This window comes from Pithys albifrons, chromosome 16 (genome assembly GCF_047495875.1).
Source record: "Pithys albifrons albifrons isolate INPA30051 chromosome 16, PitAlb_v1, whole genome shotgun sequence".
Classification (NCBI taxonomy): Eukaryota; Metazoa; Chordata; class Aves; order Passeriformes; family Thamnophilidae; genus Pithys; species Pithys albifrons.
Window position 1 is genome coordinate 10,695,841 of NC_092473.1, and position 18,856 is coordinate 10,714,696.

At 41.1% G+C, this 18,856-nt stretch overlaps 1 long non-coding RNA gene across 3 annotated transcripts in view; it reads right to left on the minus strand.

The window, feature by feature from the left end:
- LOC139679563 (uncharacterized) overlaps positions 1–18,856 on the minus strand; it is a 114,573-nt gene that overhangs the window by 63,729 nt on the left and 31,988 nt on the right. The window contains exon 3 of one of the 3 annotated variants that reach the window (XR_011699210.1): positions 9,282–9,378. The exons of the other annotated variants lie outside the window; for them this stretch is intronic. This is a non-coding gene — a long non-coding RNA (uncharacterized lncRNA). The remainder of the gene's footprint in view (positions 1–9,281; positions 9,379–18,856) is intronic. 3 annotated transcript variants of the gene reach the window in all.

An 18,856-nucleotide genomic window follows, 5' to 3' on the forward strand; every position in this document is an offset into this window, starting at 1 on the left:
CTTATGAAGAATCACAAGTAGATTGTATAGATTCCCTTTTTCAAAGGGGCTGGAGGAAAGGCCTGTGAGTTTTGAAAGGTCAGCCATGCTTATTGACTGCTTCATAACAGTACTAAAATCCTTTTCATAGCAGAAGCACTTGATCACTGGAAAAATATCGATTCAGGCACCAGAAAATACGACTGTGAGAGGCATGAAGGGCAGGAAAACTTAAACACACAAAAACCCCAATTTATAAAAGCTTTTCACAGTTGTCTTTCAAAAATAAGTATTATTAGGATTTTTTCTTTTTTTAATTGCTAGCTGGACAAACCACTGCTACATTATGTTGATTTTAGGGAGAAATTAAAAAACATTATCTTTTTTTCTTCCTCTATGTAGTATCCCCTCTTTGACAAATCCTGGCTTGTGGCAACTGTGGTATTCATACCCAAAGAGGTGACTTCTCACCAGATCCACTCCTGAACTTCTTAGCCTTTTGCATCACCTCCAAGACATTTGGGTACACAACAGGGTGAACAGGAAAAATGTGACAGCACCTTGCATCACAACAATTTCTGTTGCACCAGCCAATCTTTTGTTGCAATATATATTTTATTTAATACAATTACAGGTGCTCATACTTGGGGGCAAGGGGATGAAGGTAAATTCCACAAAATATACTGTAAATGCAGAAAGCTGTGCAAGCCACAGTCAGTGGATTTCTTGAGTCTGCCAGTACACACCAGGCTGCTTCAGAAAAGAGACATTTAAATGCAGTTTTGAACAATTGCATGAACAGGCAGTGCCAAGTTGTCCCTCAGGGGTAAGATCACAGAGTTCACAACTGCAACACTACCATGGGATGTCATCCTAGAGATACAGAGGATGCTTAATCCGGGATTAAGGGATTACAGTTCCTTCTCCCAGGTTCCCAGCATGTGGTACAGGCAGGTTTCTAAAGCCCAGGTGGCGAACAAGGACAATTGAAGTCATGCATCCTTTAAGTCTGTGCCATAAGCAGAACATAAATAACTTGTCCAGTATCATGAGGCATTTTCTGGGGTTAAATTTTAGAAGGGAGAGTTAGTTGGCCTCAAATAACATCACAGTCAAACAGATCATACAATTATGCACAACAAAAGGCATCTATCTGGGGCTGGGTTTTTTCTGGTTTGGAAGGAAGGCACAAGTTGACAGATCCAAGCCTTTAAACACTTCTCTTCACAAACTCAGTGAAATACAAACTATGTGCATCCAGCCCTCTAAAGGTAGATGGAGTGGGACAGCAGGGAGCAAGGGACACTGCAAATTCAGAATTCTTCCCTTGGAAAAACCCATGAGGAACCAAAAAAAAAAAAAGGAAAAAAGGGGGGAAAAAAAGAAAAAGGGGGGGGGGGGGGGGAAGAGGAAATAAGAGTGAATTAGTTGATGTCTACAGAAACTGAATCTGTCTCCTCTTAGCTCACACACACTAACACCTAGAGAACATCCCTGCAGAGTAAGTAAAGGATAATAGAGAGGATTTCTGTTGCATTACAGAGAAATTTCCATTAACCTCATAGTAATTGTGGACATATGCTTTATGAATTTCTTAGTGTGCACTTCAACTGGGCTGTAAAATACAGCAGTGGGAAATCCCTTCAGATCATGCCATTACACTGTGCAGATCAGTGCACTAGAACTGAGCTGTGGTGACAGCTCTGTGTACCTGGACTCAGCTTCTTCCCCAGCTGCAGTGGAAGGAAACCCATAAGAATCTTAACCAGGATTTTAAAAAATGTAATTTATGAAACTGAATAAAGCATGAACTTGGCTCGTGTTTGCTTTGAAGCTTGAATAACACCTTATGATTCAATATTTGCTACTCAAGATGTACTTTGACCAATATCAGACTAAGATGTCTTCCCCAATGCAACATTATTCCTGCACATGCTGTGGATGCCCATCAACTTCTTAACTAATCAAACAACATGAATTTGGGAATGTGTGTTGCATCAGTATTCAGAATACAAGTACATTTGCCAGGCAAACTCTTGGTTTCATTCCTTAATCAAAACAACACTTTTCAGGGGCTGACAGGCAGTGGAACTGTTGTTTACTAGCAAGGAAAAACTCTCAGTGTTGTTGAAAAACAATCTTTAGGAGTGCAGCTCAGTTGATTACTATCATATATATCCTTCTTACATTGCTGCAAGAAGCCATTCAAGTTTCAACCATCAGAGCCACAACTCACCAAGAGCCAGAGGCTGCCCCTGCAGCCCACCCTCACTAACCACCACCAACATGAACACAATCCCCCATTTTTCAGAGCAGAAAAGTCCCTTTTCCCAGGCTCAGTGATGTCTCTTGGGGCTGGATGCTTCTGCAAATACACACATACTTTCTCAGAGCATCACTGCAAAGGACACATCTGTTATTGATGGCAACAAGAGAAAAAGAAACTTTAAATATCATGTTATCATCAGTACCTAAATCCCAAAGCACTCATGGCTATACAAGGAATTAAATTAGTGCAGTCTTTAAGACCTGACAATCCAGGCTCTTCTTTTGTAATGTGCTTTGTTTGCTATTTTACTTCTTCCATCACTGCCTTTTGCCATTTGCCCTTTCTTTACTCAGCCTCACAAATCGGGACAATAAACACCAAAAAAAAAAAAAAGTCTTTATGCTGCAAGAGTTTAATTTTTTAAAGTGATACACTTTTCTAATGCCCTTCAGGACAGTCAGTTTCTCTGTAAGGTTTCACCATTGCTGGTGAAGGAGAAAGACATATCTGAAGTGATTTACCTCTGGTCAAAATGCTCTTGCTGTGCATGTGGGAACTGAACCCTACCTTTTTGCTCCAGAGCACACGTGCCAGATGTTATCTGGATGTTTTCTAGTCACATGCATGTAATAAAGGTGTTTTACTCCAAGCCTCTGGGTAAAGAGGTAAAAAAAAGAGAACCACTTTAGAAGGATTTTGGAGAGGACTGAAATCATGGCTTCCCAGACATCCTTGCCAATTATTTCCACTGATGGAAAGAGACAAAGTTTAAAATCCCAGTAAACAGACTTTTAGCCACAGAAACAAGACAACTTTTCGTTTCCCAACCCACATGCACAGAAATAATTTGAGGACTGCTTATGTATGGAGGATGCATTTTTCACACCAAATATGTTTTTCTGAGAACCCAAACCATACTCTGTGGCAATGTTTGCTATATGTTCATTAGAGGAAGATAAATCATATGGGAGCAACTTCTGAAGACGAGCTGCATAGCACTTGGTTTGCACACTACTGTCCTGAGCATATGTTTTCTGCTACTGTGGACAGGTGGCATTGTTATTTTTAATTCAAAACAGTGAACATCAGGGTCTAAATGGTTGGATATTTTATTTTTCTCTTCCAGGTCTGGAAAAATGTAATTAAAAATAATAGACAGGTGCTGGCTTTAATTCTGAACTGTGTGCATGCCCAGCTGAGTGCATAAACAGCAGCTGAACTGCAGGTAAGTTTCAGTGTTGATGCCTCAAAAGGCAGATCCATACACTGCACTGGAGCTGAAAATCACTTTTCCCTATGAAGTGGCACATACATTATTCCTGGAAGTGTTAAAAAACCCAAACAAATGTGTAGACACAACACTTCATAATTCAGTTTGGTGGTCATGGTGGTAACTTGCTCAATGACCTTGGAAGTCTTCTCCTACTTTAATGATTCTATGATATATAGAATTTAATTAGTACCTTTTAGCAATATGAGGGGAACTGCATTCATTGCCTAGAGTTTATTGCACCACTTACAGAGCAATAGGAAAGTTTATAAATACAACTCCTTTTAAGTTCAGTTTGGGGTTATTTTTAATTCTCCAACAAATAATTAACAGGTAAGCACAGAACTACATTTTTTTTCTGTTCTAAAGCCTCAAGATTTCTATGGCTTCTAAAATCCTAAGCAACATTTCCTTTGAAAATCTTCCCCTGATTTTACCAACTTCCTAGTGCTCTTTGCCTATAGAGACCAGAGAACATTCCCTGCCAGCAAGTACACCCCCTGCCCCTTTTGCTTGTTACTTCTATAAATAAAGAAATAAATGAATGTGTAGAAATGTCTTTCAAAATTCCAAATTGTAGGAGGTTTAAAAAGCTTCAAGGTCTGTTCTTTCAAAATAGTCTTTCAGTCTAGTTTCTCCTAAAAGAGTCTGGATTTTTGTGATTTTTTTTCCTTTTCTGCAGTCAACAAAGATAAATACCATCATGACTTTGCTAGATGATGAAATGAAAAAAAAGAAGCCTCAAACAAAGCCATTGTGGGAATGAGTAATAAGGGTAGTGCTAGAAGAACATTACAAGTGGATTTTTATTTACAAGGATACTTACATTCCTTGGTTTACTAAAATGAGCCCTTTAAACTACTGATTAAGTAGAAAGTTAGTAAAATACTCAGTTAATTACAGATTATCCTCCAGTCTAAAGCATTTGTAGACTAAATTGAACCAGTATTTTAAGTGCACTTGTGTCATCTAGTGCAGACAGAAATGAGATTAAAATCTCCATCAAACTAAAAACCCACCCAGTTCATTCAAGTTTATTCACTTCATTGGGAAAAATTTGTAGCCACTCCAGAGAAATCCGTAACACGAAACTAATCTAAGAGAATAAATCTCTAAGCAAAGCTGGTCGTTGAACTGCCATATTATGATCATTCCAACCAAAATGAATTTTAGAAGTTGTGCTGATTTACGTATTGAACCAACTGAAACTCAAATAAATGCTTGTGCCTTCATAAAACACATAACTAGAGATGTGAGAAAATAAACATTGGGGTAATATTTACCATGGGACATATATTAATGCAGCTATTAGAACTATTAATTATGTCCACAGCTGTGTGATTTCTTAAAAAGTTTCAATACAGTATGACCATTACCATTGTTCAGATTTATTTCCTGGCCTAATGTACTATTTTAAATTTTAATTTCAAGCCATTTTAAACTCAGCATATAAACTGTCAGTTCAGAAAGCATGTTCATTAAGTGATAGAAATGGTCAGAAATTGTCATTATCTGAGCTACAATCCAGCTCTGCAACCACACATCTCAATTTTTCCCTTATTTATCAAAAACATGTAAATGCAAAAGAGAAAAGTTTATTTAAAGGGGTTTTTTTTTGCAGGGATTATTTGCTTTATTAAAGTTGATGTTACTTAATCTTGGCTCTTGTGAGCCCTAAGGTACTCTTTGTAGACGACTTCTGGGTTGGACATACACTTTTCTGACTGTCACAATCACTGATCACTGCGTATGACTTGGCTGATGACTCAAAGAAAAGCAGAACACAGAACATCATGAGTTGGAAGGGACTCATGAGGATCATCAAAATCCCACTCCTGACCTTTCACAGGATATCCCACATCATCTGTTTGAGGTCACTGCCAGACACCCTCGCTGTTCAGGCCTCAGACTCCAGTTATTTGCAGTCATACCCAGACCAAAAGGACACCTGGGAATTCACTCCTTGGGAGCACGAGGCAGCGTCTTCAGGACCTGTTCCCTCAGCTGCAAATTCACAACCCAAAATCTGGAGGGAATTTCCACCTTGGGGAGCACCACTCTGGCTGCATTGGTGAGGCCACACCTTGAGTATTGTGTTCAGTTCTGGGCCCCTCAGTTCAGGAAAGAGATTGAGGGGCTAGAGCAGGGCCAGAGAAGAGCAACAAGGCTGGAGAAGGGACTGGAGCAGAAGTGCTGTGGGGAGAGGCTGAGGGAGCTGGGGGTGTTTAGCCTGGAGAAGAGGAGGCTCAGAGGTGACCTCAGCACTGTCTGGAACTGCCTGAAGGGAAGTTCTGGCCAGGTGGGGGTTGGTCTCTTCTCCCAGGCACTGAGCAATAGGACAAGGGGGCACGATGGGCTCAAGCTCTGCCAGGGGAAACTGAAGTTGGAGAGCAGAAAAAAATTCTTTATAAGAGAGAGTGCTCAGGCATTGGACTAGTCTGTCCAGAGAGGGGGTGGATTCCCCATCCCTGGAGGTTTTTAAACAGATTGGACATGGCACTGAGTGCCATGGTATGGTAAAGGGACTGGAGTTGGACCAAGGGTTGGACTTGATGATCTTGGAGGTCTTTTCCAACCCAACTGATTCTATGATTCTATAATGTGGCAATGAGGAGAAACTCCACCTGGATGAGGCATTTTGAAATGACCAATTGCTTGTGCTCTCAGCAGCCAGTACCATGCACAGAGCACTTTGCTGCTTTACACTACCCAAATGACCTTCACCTTTTTCCAAACTCAACTGCATGTGGCTACAGATTATTTTTAAGAATCCATAAAATAAAGACAAACATTTTGCTTCAGGTAAGACATGGGACTTCCAAGCCTTTCCCATTTGTGGAAACTCAGAGCAGTGCTCTGCAGTGTGAGGGGGACTGTGGGAGCACAAGTCTTTGCTGAAATCACTGTGATCCATCTCTCACCAGGCACCTCTCCCTTCCCCAGCACAAGATAACATAGCTGACATTTCCTTTTTTCCCCAGGACATTCTGAAGCAATTAACCTGTTGCACAGATTAATGAGATGAAGGAATATCCTGACAGGTAGAAAACCTGAAACAATGATTTTACTGTATCTTTGTGTTTTAGATGCAAGAAGAGAGCATACAATGTTGAGAGAAATGTTATTGATAAAAGCAAAATTTTAGAAGAGTCATGACTTGACTCCAGAAACCCTAGTGTGATAGCACACTGCTTTTGAGCATGCACAGCTAAAATGCCCTCCTGCTAATAAGACTCTCAAAAGTCAGGTTTTTATCACCCACTCACACTGTGCTTGCAAAATCTGATTCATTGTTTTGAGGTACCACCTCTGTTGATGGGACCTCAGGAGTCTGTGGTAACCAATACATTATGATCTAAGCAGGAACATGTCAGATTAGGGCTATAATGAATAATTCTTATATTGCAACCCCCACCAGCAGCTGGAGCTACATCTCAGACACATTGATCTCAATGGACCCAATGCATTTTATCTGTATGAATATTTTAAGGCGGTATTCAAGATGCTATCCCAAATTGTGCTGGTGCTCACTGAAGTTTAGTGTTTTTCTTGTTTTGCCATTGTTTTGAGGCTTCAGGAAAACAAGTTGGAGTAATTTTCTTTTAAATGGGTGTCAAAAAACTTCATTTTCCACCTCTTATATAACAGAAGGCCACAATCTAGCCAAAAAGAGACAAGAAATCTCAATTGAAAAACTAATTCTCCAACCATTCAGCAACTCATAGGAGCCTTACATTCCATTTTCAGGCCTTTTATATGCTGGGTGAGTGTTTACTCTGAAGTGGTCAAGCCAGGTATAGGAACAGCAATCTGCACCTCCAGAGCTTGTCACCCACCAAACTCATAATTCATAGAAATAAGAGGACTAACCATGTTAAAAAAATTCATCCCTTGAATAATACTTTTATTTGGTGTAGAAGGATCTCCTTTATTTTTCACAAATTTAAATCCTCATTTTTCTCTTACCAACTATTTCAAAGCAAGCTCCTCATTGAAAAAAAATCAAGAACGGAGCAAAAGATTTCACAGAAACTTACACTGCCTATCCAAAACTGCTCATAAAATTGAATTATTTTCTCCCTAGAATCTGCCAAGGAAAATAGTCTGTACCATAGGATAATGATCCACATCTCAGACTAGAATTAAACTGAGATGAGAGTAAAAAGAGATAAAATGGATACAGTCCAATTATTGTAGCTCTAAAGCAGAGGAACAAATAATCATGATATTATGTTTACATGATTAAATATGCTTCAATGCAGACAACCATGTTTTAAGAGGCTCCTCTGGTCAGATAATGTAACATGGACCATCAAGCTTCACTTTGCATTCCTACTTATGAGCTTAAAGAAAGGCTCTGATTTAAGGGCATAACCTGTCCTAGGATAAAACCATTTTGGCTCTGTCTTGACTGGAAACCACAGAATTCCACTGTTTCTCTTGAAGGCTCTTTATCAGGGGTATTCCAACCCAAATTAAAAGTGTGCTCATTTCCTGGCATCTGCCTGATTCCATCTTTCAGCTACTGTCTCTTGCAAACCCCACCGCTTAGTTTCAGCACAGTCTGGAGCCCCCCCGGCAAAGCCTGGCACTCTGGGGAGCTGGGCTTACTGCCTGTTGGTCTGGGGTGCAGTGACTGCAGAAGGCTTTGAACTCCTCAGTCCCTGGAGAGCTGCATCTTGTAAGGAAAACTGGTTTTTGAGCCCAGAGCACGTGGGGACAGCCCTTCCCAAATCTTCCTTCGTGAAGCCGAGCCACACACACACACACACACGTACTGAGTGAGGGCTTTCTCTGAGCTGGTTCATAAAGTTTTTTTTTCTATTTGTGCATTTTATTCTGTGCTGCTTTGCTGCCCTTCCTTGTGCAAGGAAGAAAACACTCAGGCTTTCTGCAAGCAGAGGGCATTTCTCTTGCTCCATGCCAGCTCCAATCCCACTTGAGCACAGGTGCTATTGGTGCCCCCCGTGCCACCCTGCCCTGCCTGTCTCCTTTGACAGCCCTGACCAGAGCACGGAGGCTGCCAGCCCTAGTGGGAGCAGTGGCCTGTTCCACCCTTGCATAAACAACTCTTCTTCTGCCCTCCCCACTGGCCTTCACAATCTTTTCTCTCCAACCACACACTGCAAGTGTTGTTGCAAAGAAAATTCACACAAAGATGCCCTCAAACCCCATCAGCCCCCTTAAAGTCTTATTCTAACATTTTACACACAAGAAGCTGTTTGGTCCCAAAGTTTCACAAATCAATGAGCACTATTTGAGCTGAGTATCTATGGTGTTTCATTTAGGCTGTAGTGACTTAAAACTGTAAAGAATGAGCTAGGGCTATTTTGTCACCATTTATTATGTTGATTGTGTATTTATTCCTCGAAGCAGGATTCTGCTTAATGTTCTGTGCTTTGAAAAAGCCTGGCAGCTGGTGCAAATGAGTTATAGACCCATTTGCCAGCAAATCAAAGCCCAGAGCCAGATCAAAGCCAGATAAAAAAAAAATCATTTTTCTGTCACAGACTGGATGGCTTCTTCTTTGCCCTGTAAATAAAATTGATATTATTTCATCCAACTTCTATTTTCTCCTGATCAAAATATGATTATGTCTAATGCCATCCTGTCCAGGGCACTGAAGTTATACGAGATGTGAAAGCTTATTGATGTATTCAATTACTGGATGCTGCTCCATTGTCTGCTGAGCAGACATGCTCAGTTACTGGTTCTTTAGAGCTGTACATTTCTGCCTAACAAAGTCATAACTCCCACAATTACCTGCCTGATGGATGGAAAACAGAAATATCTCACGAGTCCAATGCTGCTATCGGCTCTTCTCCATCTCCAAAATTGCTTTATATTAATGAGATTAGGTCTGTGAAAGAGGTAGCACAAGATTTAATTATTTATATTTTTCCTCCTGTGATAGCAACACGCTCATGTTTCTTGATCTGCATAATGATTTTTCTATAGTACAGTGTTCCCACAGTAAGAAGTGGATGAAATGTGAAAAGCAATGAAATGTAACCTTTCTAAAGGCTTATGTAACTGGGGCTTACATATCTCTTTTCCCACCATCTAGACATCTCACCCTTACACCACAGTAGTTGTCAAAAGACTTCTTAGCAGAGCCTGTGATGAAAATATAAAAGAGACACCTTTGCATTTAATTAGGCTGAAACATAGAGAGTAATTCTCAGGGGCTGGGGGCATCAACTGCAGGTAGTCACACTGTTTATAAACGTCCTGAATATCAGTGATGTTTTTCTCCCTGTAGCTTTCCAGCAGCAACTGTCCATGCTTTATAACAGTGCTGAATAATGAGTTGGTATGTGTAAAATCCTGCTCTCCAAATGCCAGTGCACTGTCACCTGTACTTTTTCCCTAGAAAATCTAATTGAAGGCTATATGATTGCTAGTGGTGCAGTTTTATCCCTTCCTTGGGCTTGCAAGATAATTTTTCCTCAAACAGAAACACCTTCTCTTACTACAATTTACTGTGATGAGACAGACGAGGAGAGATCTTTTCCACAGAGTTGTTTTGGGATGTTATCCCTGCAGCAAGCACTGAGATTTTAATATAAACAATATAACTGTGATACAGCACAACTGCCCTAAAGGCTGTTGAGGCTGGTTCTATATTTGTTATTTGTGTTACACAAAAAAGCCTTTCAGCTTCATCATCGTAAACACAACAAGTTTCAATCCCACAAGGAAGAAGTTTCTGTGGAGGTGAAGCACATGGAGATGGCTCTGTAAGTACAGCAACCAGAAAAAATCCTGGTCCAAGCACAGCAACTTGGAAATGCTGATGCTTACTGAAATGTGCAGCAAAACATTTGACCAAGTAAGAGATTCAGTGCTCTCTCCTACACGTTTAGCAATAGGTGATCTCGGCTTGGTCCCCTCCAGGTGTGTGTTGGTGCTGAGGCTCCCTTGGCCCCTGGGAGTGATTAGATCATTCAGCAGCTCTTTTTGGCACTGCTGACTGCGTATTTCATGCAATTGGTGACATTTAATTCATCATCCTCAGCTCCCAGGAGGTGGAATTATGGAGCTCTTCAGGAGTGACCACACAGCCCCACGTCCCTCCCACCTACTTGTCTCCATCTCTGAAGAACTGTCTTTCAAACAAAAAGAGTTCAAGTGTCAGTGCCACACAGGTGATTTTCAGCAGCATTTCTCCCTCCCAGCTCATCATTCTGTAACAGTCTGACTGCTGTCACCCTCCTTTATTATATATAGCAGATGACAGAAGTAATCTTTAGTTCAGAGATGACAGTTTGTTTTATAAAAATCTGAGCATGGTGTAAGCAGTATTGCTTGGCATCCCTGGCATACAGCTTGAGGTCACTCATGCCAATGCCAGCAGCAACCACACCTTCCCTTTAGACCTTTCATTTATTTTGGATGCATTAATACAGCATTTTTTGCCAGTTTCATTTTGTTGTAACTTTTAAGGAGGGAGATTTGTTACACTTAAAATCTATACAGCATTTCATACTGAAAGCACAGATATTTTTCAAATCAGACTAGTTAAAGCAGTACAGATAAAATCCTGGGACAATAGATTTGAAGATATCATAGATATCTGCATTTATTTTATGATTGGTTTCTTTACACTTGTACTATTCTCCATATCTAAATATCATTTCCTTCATTACTCAGGAACCTGTAACTTTACTGTAAGAAATTGAGAATCAAGATAATTCATCACTATTGGTTTAGAAAGCATATGTTAGCATGTGAAGTGGAACTACTTATGACATTTTCAAAAAGCTATGAATAATCACATTTCATTAAAACTGTTGATTGAGACTGTGCTTTGCCATGACATTTTTAATCTCTGGCACAAGTAAATGCAAAATCTCCCTCACAAAAGGCAAAAACTCAGAGTATCATATCACAAAGTTTTCTCTCTACTGTATCCTAGATGGGAATTAAAGAAGAGGAAGATGCTGATGGCAAAGCCAACAGCAAAACTTCCATTGATTTCAGTGAGATCAGGTTTACTCCAGCTGTGCTGGCTTCCTAAGGAATAAGGAATATATGTTGCCTTTGCAAGGGAGCTCAAGGATTCCTTTCCATTTACTCATGGAATCTTCAATAGTTCTATATTCTTCACAATAAAAAGCTGCTTTATTTGCTGAATTCAGAACATCAGCCTACTCTTTGTTTAAAAAAAAAAAAGCAAAACACTAGTTTCACGTAATGTACATTCTGGGAATAAATCCATTTGTTTATAGAAATTGTTAAGGTCCAAAAGTGTGAGAAACTGAAAGAAGAAACTCCAGCCAGCACAGTGTATGGGAGAACAGGCTCCAGGATCCAGAGCAAGCTCCTCTCACACTCCATGTAGTGGGACCTGATGGATTATCTCCTCTGCAGGTAATACCTGCCATGCAGGAACTCAGTGTGGAAGCACAGGCTGCCATTTCAAACAGTCCTCAGGGACACCAAGATCCTACTTATTTCCAACCATGTCTACTCTGAACAGGAAATCATGAAGAGGCAGGAATTTCCAAGCTGGCTTCAACAGGAATGAAACAAACTGCATTAGACAGAATAGTGTTTCATATCCTGCGTGCCAGGCAGTAGTATTTTAAGAAGGTTTAATTCCTGTAAAGCTAAACTGACCTTTTTGAATTTAAAATCTACTAACAGGGGTGCCGTCTGTGCTGCTAACACTTCTGGAAAAAATAATAATAACATTACTAATAATAATAATAATAGGTTCTTCTGGACCTACCTTCCCTATGTCCCAGCTACTGGTCTTGTTTGCTTTTCACCCTCAGTTGCTCTTCCATCAGCTAATTTCCCTTCATAATAAGTTGGCCACAGTTTTGAGATAAAAATGACTGCCTGCACATGCACACTTTTGATGTGAACCTGCCAAAGAAGAAATTTAAGACCCTACACCTTTGTCCTATGAAATCAAGTATTTCTTTAAACAGATAATCAAGACAAACCCTGTCTAAAATATACTCTACCAGACTAATCCAATTGGAGCACTTTAGGCCAGATTGTACGGCTGAAGCTCATGTGCTCCACTCCCATGCTGAAAGTGTGGCTAGAAATCCCTGCCCTATCCTCCTAAGCCTAAAATTATTTATAGTAGAATCACACATGTCTGTTCTCCATGAAACAACAGCAAGTGCATCACTGGAATGAGGATACAATAGCAGTCAAAGAACAGGGCTGCACTAGACCTTCATAAGAGCATTCAAGAAAATCCCTTGTTTCCAACTAGGCTATCTGGCTAACTTCCACAGGAAACTCTGGTCCAAGAAGGCAAACAAGTAATGAACTTCCTCCAGCTGGTAGAAGTCTGCCAAAATCTCAACCAACTGTAAACAGAGTGCCCAGTATTCCTTGGGCTGACCAATGTCATCGTTTTCATCCTGCCTAGGAGACTAATTTATGTACTATAACCCTAACCCTAACCCTAACCCTAAACCCTCCCTAAATTTCTCAATATCATGCATTTACCCATCCGATGACTCAGGAAAAGGTGCCCCAAAACAGGCTCTGCTTTTAAGCACAGCCTTTTCAGCTGGACCATATTAAATTCTGTACTTTAAATTTTTGACTCATTTGACCTCTTTGTTACATTTGAAATGCAGTAGTAAAGTTACAACTGTGCCTGGTTCTCAGAAGGTTCAAGGTATCACAATATCTTGGGGTGAATAAAAAATGAGAATAGCACTCACTGAAATAGATTCACAGGGATGATTTCTATATGACACTTATTTCAGACCTAATCCAAAATTCACTGAATTCAGAAGAATCATATTTGTTATATTTGAATAAAACCATTATTCATGAAACATACTTCTGCTTCTGAGCATGCTCTGATTGAACACAATAATACATCCACATCTCACAAGGACCAATAGTCAAAGCAAACAATTTTGAAGCTTTATTTACAAGATCTATGCAGTGAACACCTAGGAATAAATAATCCTTTTGCAGCAATCAGGGTCAACTCACACATCAGAGGGACAGAAAACCAAGATGAAATTGGGAGGGAATGAATTTTCATTGCATGTTTTAGCCAGAAACTAGCTGGACAGAAGTAGAGCTGGCTATAAGTTCATTTGATTAGGATTACTGTATGACACTGCAGGACATTGGTAGGTTTTGGATGGGGGAATCTGAGCTTTATAAAGCTGTACTACCTCCCTTTTCCTTCTCCTCACAAAAAATCCTTTTTTCCCCAGAACATTGCAAAAGAGCACACACAGCAGAGCTTCCTTGGACATCTGGAAGCAGACAGAGGACAGGAAGAACCACAACCCCCAAACAAACAGCCATGTGGTACAAAGCAGCACCCGGGGCTGCCCTGGGAAGAGCTGCCCAGCCATGCCCCACCAATGCCCAGCATGTACCTCACTGCCAGCACCAGGATGGGCAGCACCAGGCAGGCAGAGCTCAGCACCCACAGCACAGCCCCACCCTGCCCTGCCCTGCCCAGCCGTGCCCCACCAACACCCAGCCCACACCTGGCTGCCAGCACCAGGATGGGCAGCACCAGGCAGGCAGAGCTCAGCACCCACAGCACAGAGGCACCCTGCCCTGCCCAGCCGTGCCCGGAATGACTCATAATTGCCTGGTACTAAAGCATATGAATTGCACAGAAACCTTCTCCAAGTTGCCTGGGACCATCAGCTGCAGCCTCCACACTCTCACCTTCTTTTCCTGGGACACTTCAAGGTGTCACTCTCCACTGGCAACTGCTTGGCAGAGCTGCTGGCTCAAGTGGGGTTTTGGCATATTCATGAAAATACTTGGACTAAAGCAACTGCCCTTCTGCAGAGCAGATCTGTGTGTGAAGGCAGTACCACTGGTTTGCAGATATTTATTTTGGAAAACCAGCTTTTCAAGATTATGTTGCCCAGCAAATGGGTCAAACATCACATAGGAAATAGTTCAACAAAACACAGGTGACACTTTATTGCCCCTTACACCAGTACTACTCCTCTTGTAGTTTAAGCCAGAAGTGAGGCCTGAGACTTCTGGAGTGGTTCTCAAGCTGAAAGGAGCATTTTGATGTTTGTTTTGTCCCCAGAAAACAGTCAGATAAAATAGTCAAATAAACATCTCCCTTATAACTGCAGCTTCCAGAAAGCAGCATGAATAGTCGGCTTATTCAGATTAATTTTTCAAGGGCGTAATTTTATTTCTGCAATAACATGCACTATAATATTGTTTAATGTTATAAAATAGCATTCCCAGGATGTTAAATTACAATCAACTACACCTTTTGCAAATTTAAGATAATTTGTTCTAGAAATGCCACTGAGAGGCAAAACTCACTAGCAATTAAATATTGTCCCAAAAGTAATTAAAAGTATTAATGATACTAAATAAGAATATAGTTACACTCTGCATGTCCAGTGTGAAGCAATAAAAACCTGCCACAGAAATAGAATGTGACAAATGGCTGGATTTCAGAAATAGCTGAAGAGATTTGTTGACACAATAATAACACTTATTTTAACTCCTTCAGCATAAAATTAAAACTGCAGCACTTTCCAAGAGCAGTGTCAACAGCAGCATTATGCACTTCACTTCTGTATACCAAATCCACAGGCAGGAAATCTTTAAATTCATTTAACTTCACAATTTTAACAAAATAAGGGCTGAACTCATACAAGATCTAAAAACATCTAAATCCAGGTCAAGTTCAGGGAAATAATCACATTCGATTTTTTTTTTGCACTGAATATTGCCTTTGACTCAACTCTCCTGTGGTGTAGATGGTCATAAATTTTAAGTCTCAGGAGGTTTTTATAGTGTCATCCTTTCTAAACACTGATATTCTGCTTTGCAATACTTTTCCCAAAATCTCACAAGGGCTGGAGTCCTTAAAATGAGCCTCTATTAAAATTCCTTGCAAATGGACCACAGTATTTGACAGTCTTAACAATAACCATTAAACTCAGCCAAAAACCTCCTGACAGAAATGTGGGGGTTTGACCAGAGCGAATATTTATGAGAGGTATGCAGTTTTCTTTTAGAGTTTTCCTTGGAGAGAGAACTTCTTCTGATTGCTTGTGGTTTACAAAAACAAGAAGTTGACATTTTCTGCAGGAAGTACAGCATTTTCTGATTAGCTCTAATAGCCACTTTTGGGAGATGCTGCAATTTATCCCAGCATTTGAAGGAGTTGAGTGTCATTAATTGCTGTTCACCGGGGGATTCAAGGCACTTGGTACCTGGGAAAGACGAGAGCTAGAAATCAAACTGCAGGCCAGGGCTGAGCAAAACACTTCAGAACGCAAATGAAGACTGAGCTGAACACAAACCTTCTGCAGATTGTTGACCTGGAGTTGTGTTTTACATATTCCAGCAGATGTCTCAGACCAACTGCTAGTTTAAGCATCTGATAGTAAAACCTTTGCCCATTATTTGATTTTCTGGTTTAAAAGCAAGGAACCTTTTTCAAACAAGTGCTGCTAGGAAGTTTTCCAATTATTTCCTCTGTATCACTATTTTTCCCTCTTCATGTTTCTCAAAAAATACTCCCTCCAAACTTAATATATCTCCATCTGATATTAAAACCACATAAGCTTGTTCCACTGATAAACTAGATCTTGATAATGCCAAAGCTACAGTAATATGTAATTCTTGTCAAAAGAGTCACTTATTCCATTTCCTTTCCTCAGATGTGCTCTCTAAGTTGGTTTCTGATCTAAACAAATGAAGGCAATGATTTGTCTTGAATAATAAAGCATCTGCAGCTGTTTGCAGCATTTAGAATGGTGGCTCATCATTAGCAGAAATGTTTATATATTCCAAGCACCCCACATGCCTTGAAGGTAGGATGCCAGGTCTGTATCTTTTACCTTAGTTTCTCATCATTCTCCAATAACAAGAACATCAAGGATGCAGCACATGCATCACTATCTTAAGAGTCTGGATTTGCTCTAGATAATGACCTTTGAATAAGACCCCTCTACCCTACAAATGTCAAAAGAGGAGAGGCTGAGGGAGCTGGGGTTGTTTAGCCTGGAGAAGAGGAGGCTCAGAGGTGGCCTCATCACTGTCTAGAACTACCTGAAGGGAAGTTCTAGCCAGGTGGGAGTTGATCTCTTCTCCCAGGCACTCAGCAATAGGACAAGGGGGCACGGGCTCAAGCTCTGCCAGGGGAAATTGAAGTTGGAGATCAGAAAAAAATTCTTTCCAGAGAGAGTGCTCAGGCATTGGACTGGTCTGCCCAGAGAGGGGGTGGATTCCCCATCGCTGGTGGTTTTTAAACTGAGATTGGACATGGCACTGAGTGCCATGATCTGGTAGATGGATGGGAGTTGGACCAAAGGTTGGACTTGATGATCTCGGAGTTCTTTTCCAACCCAGTCGATTCTATGGTTCTATGATTTCCTTAGACTTGAATCCTGTGGAAGGTATAGAGCAGGACTTCTGGGTCCAGTAGGCAGGGAGTGTGATGGGAGTCTGCTCTGTGGTTGGGCAGTGGCCAATGCTAAATAAATCCAGCAAGGATTTCAAAGGCAGTTGTACACACAGGTATTCCCCAAGCTGGCAAAGCTTTGAAGACCAACTGTCAGATTTGTCTGTCTTTCTTCTTAACAATCCCAGGGAGGCAAAACCTACACATATATTCCTGTGCAGACCTGAGCCCAAAGCAGTAATAATGCTGTGCAAATGGCTGTGGGGCCGTGCCAGCCAGTTGATATGGAAACTGGAAGCAGCTTTTACAGAGCAGTCCTACAGCAAGCAACTCAACTTCATTCAAAATAGATTAATTCATTACAGAGAACAGGAGAATAAATTACACAGGAACGAGTGAGGGATTTTAGAGGGAGTTAAGACACTCTAAAATATCAAAAAGCTCCTGTGTAAATAGAAAGCATGAATTTGTAGCAGAATAATTTACAATTTAGAAAGTTCAAATACACATGAATCGCTAGAATATTCATCAAGGGAAAATCCCTTTACTTTATAGAACAGCTTTAGTTTTTCCGCAATTCCACAAACACAGTCAGATACCTGTCAGCACCATTCAAAACACTGGTGAGCTATCAAGAAATTAAAATTATATGTAGTTAGGGTTTCACATGGTTGCATCTCTGAGTCAGCATTGTCTCTAACTGCTAAATCACAAGTTACAGCTCAAGTTAATACTAGATCAATTACTGTAATTAAAAAAAATCAATTACTAGGCCAACAACAGTGTATTTTTCCTCATGAGATAAACTGTGCGGCATACAAGGAGCCCTAAGCTCAGACAGACTTGCAGCTGCACGTAGTGAAATGAACATAAAGATGACACAGGGCACCAGAGGAGCCTTCCTACCAATCCTAACAGTCTCATCAGGGAAACTGCAAATTTCCAGCCAAGAAAAGAAGATGGACCAAGATCCCTCTTGGAAAAGGAATCGAAAGAGGAAAGGTGCTAGCCCACAAAGGGCTGGCCTAGTTCTCTCTATTCTGCCAGACCCCCTCCTCTCTCCACTCCCAACTGCTGGGTTAGGGGTACTCTTAGAGTTACTCTTAGAATTAGGGTTAGGGTTAGGGTTAGGACGATGGTTAGTGTTAGGCTTCCCTTTTGTTTTAGGATTGGGGTTTGGGTGTTTTTTCAATGGTAATGGCACAGCATCATTAGCGCCTGAGAGCCCAAGGCTGCCACCTTTTCCCTTGGCGCAAAGCTCACTCCTTCCTTGGCACCAGTGGGGCTGGGAAATTGCCATTTTTCAGCCAAGAATTGAAGACGGACAAAGATTCCTCTTGGAAAAGGAATCGAAGAGGAAAGGTGCCAGCCCACAAAGGGCTGGCCTAGTTCTCTCTATTCTGCCAGACCCCCTCCTCTCTCCACTCTCGAGTCCTGCCTTACTCTTATAGCTCCACTTAGGCTTAGGATTACGGTTAGGGTTAGGCTTCTCTTTTTTCTTAGGATCAGGCTTTGGGTGTTTTTATAATGTTAATGGCGCAGCATCGTCAGCACCGCAGAGCCCAAGGCTTCCACCTGTTCTCTTGGCACAAAGCTCAGTCCTTCCTTGGCACTGGCGTCAGTGTGCCGTCCTGCCTTTTCCTTGGATGGGCAGTAATCATAGCAGAAAAAGCATCAGGGTTCATTTTCCCTGTCCTCATTTTTGTTTCTTAGAGCCATGCTACGGTCTTTGAAATCCCATTGACCCAAGCCAGTACACACTCAGTAGGAGCTGTATGTGCTGCTGCTTTCAGCATGATTGTTACTTCATTCAGTGCCTGGGCCTCTGGGCATCCTGCACAGCTTTGTTCTCAACTCTTTTTTGGCCAAGACACTGCTGTCTTTAATTTCCTCATACCCATGAAAGGATATACCTAATTCCTCTCCTCCTGTTCCTTGGCCT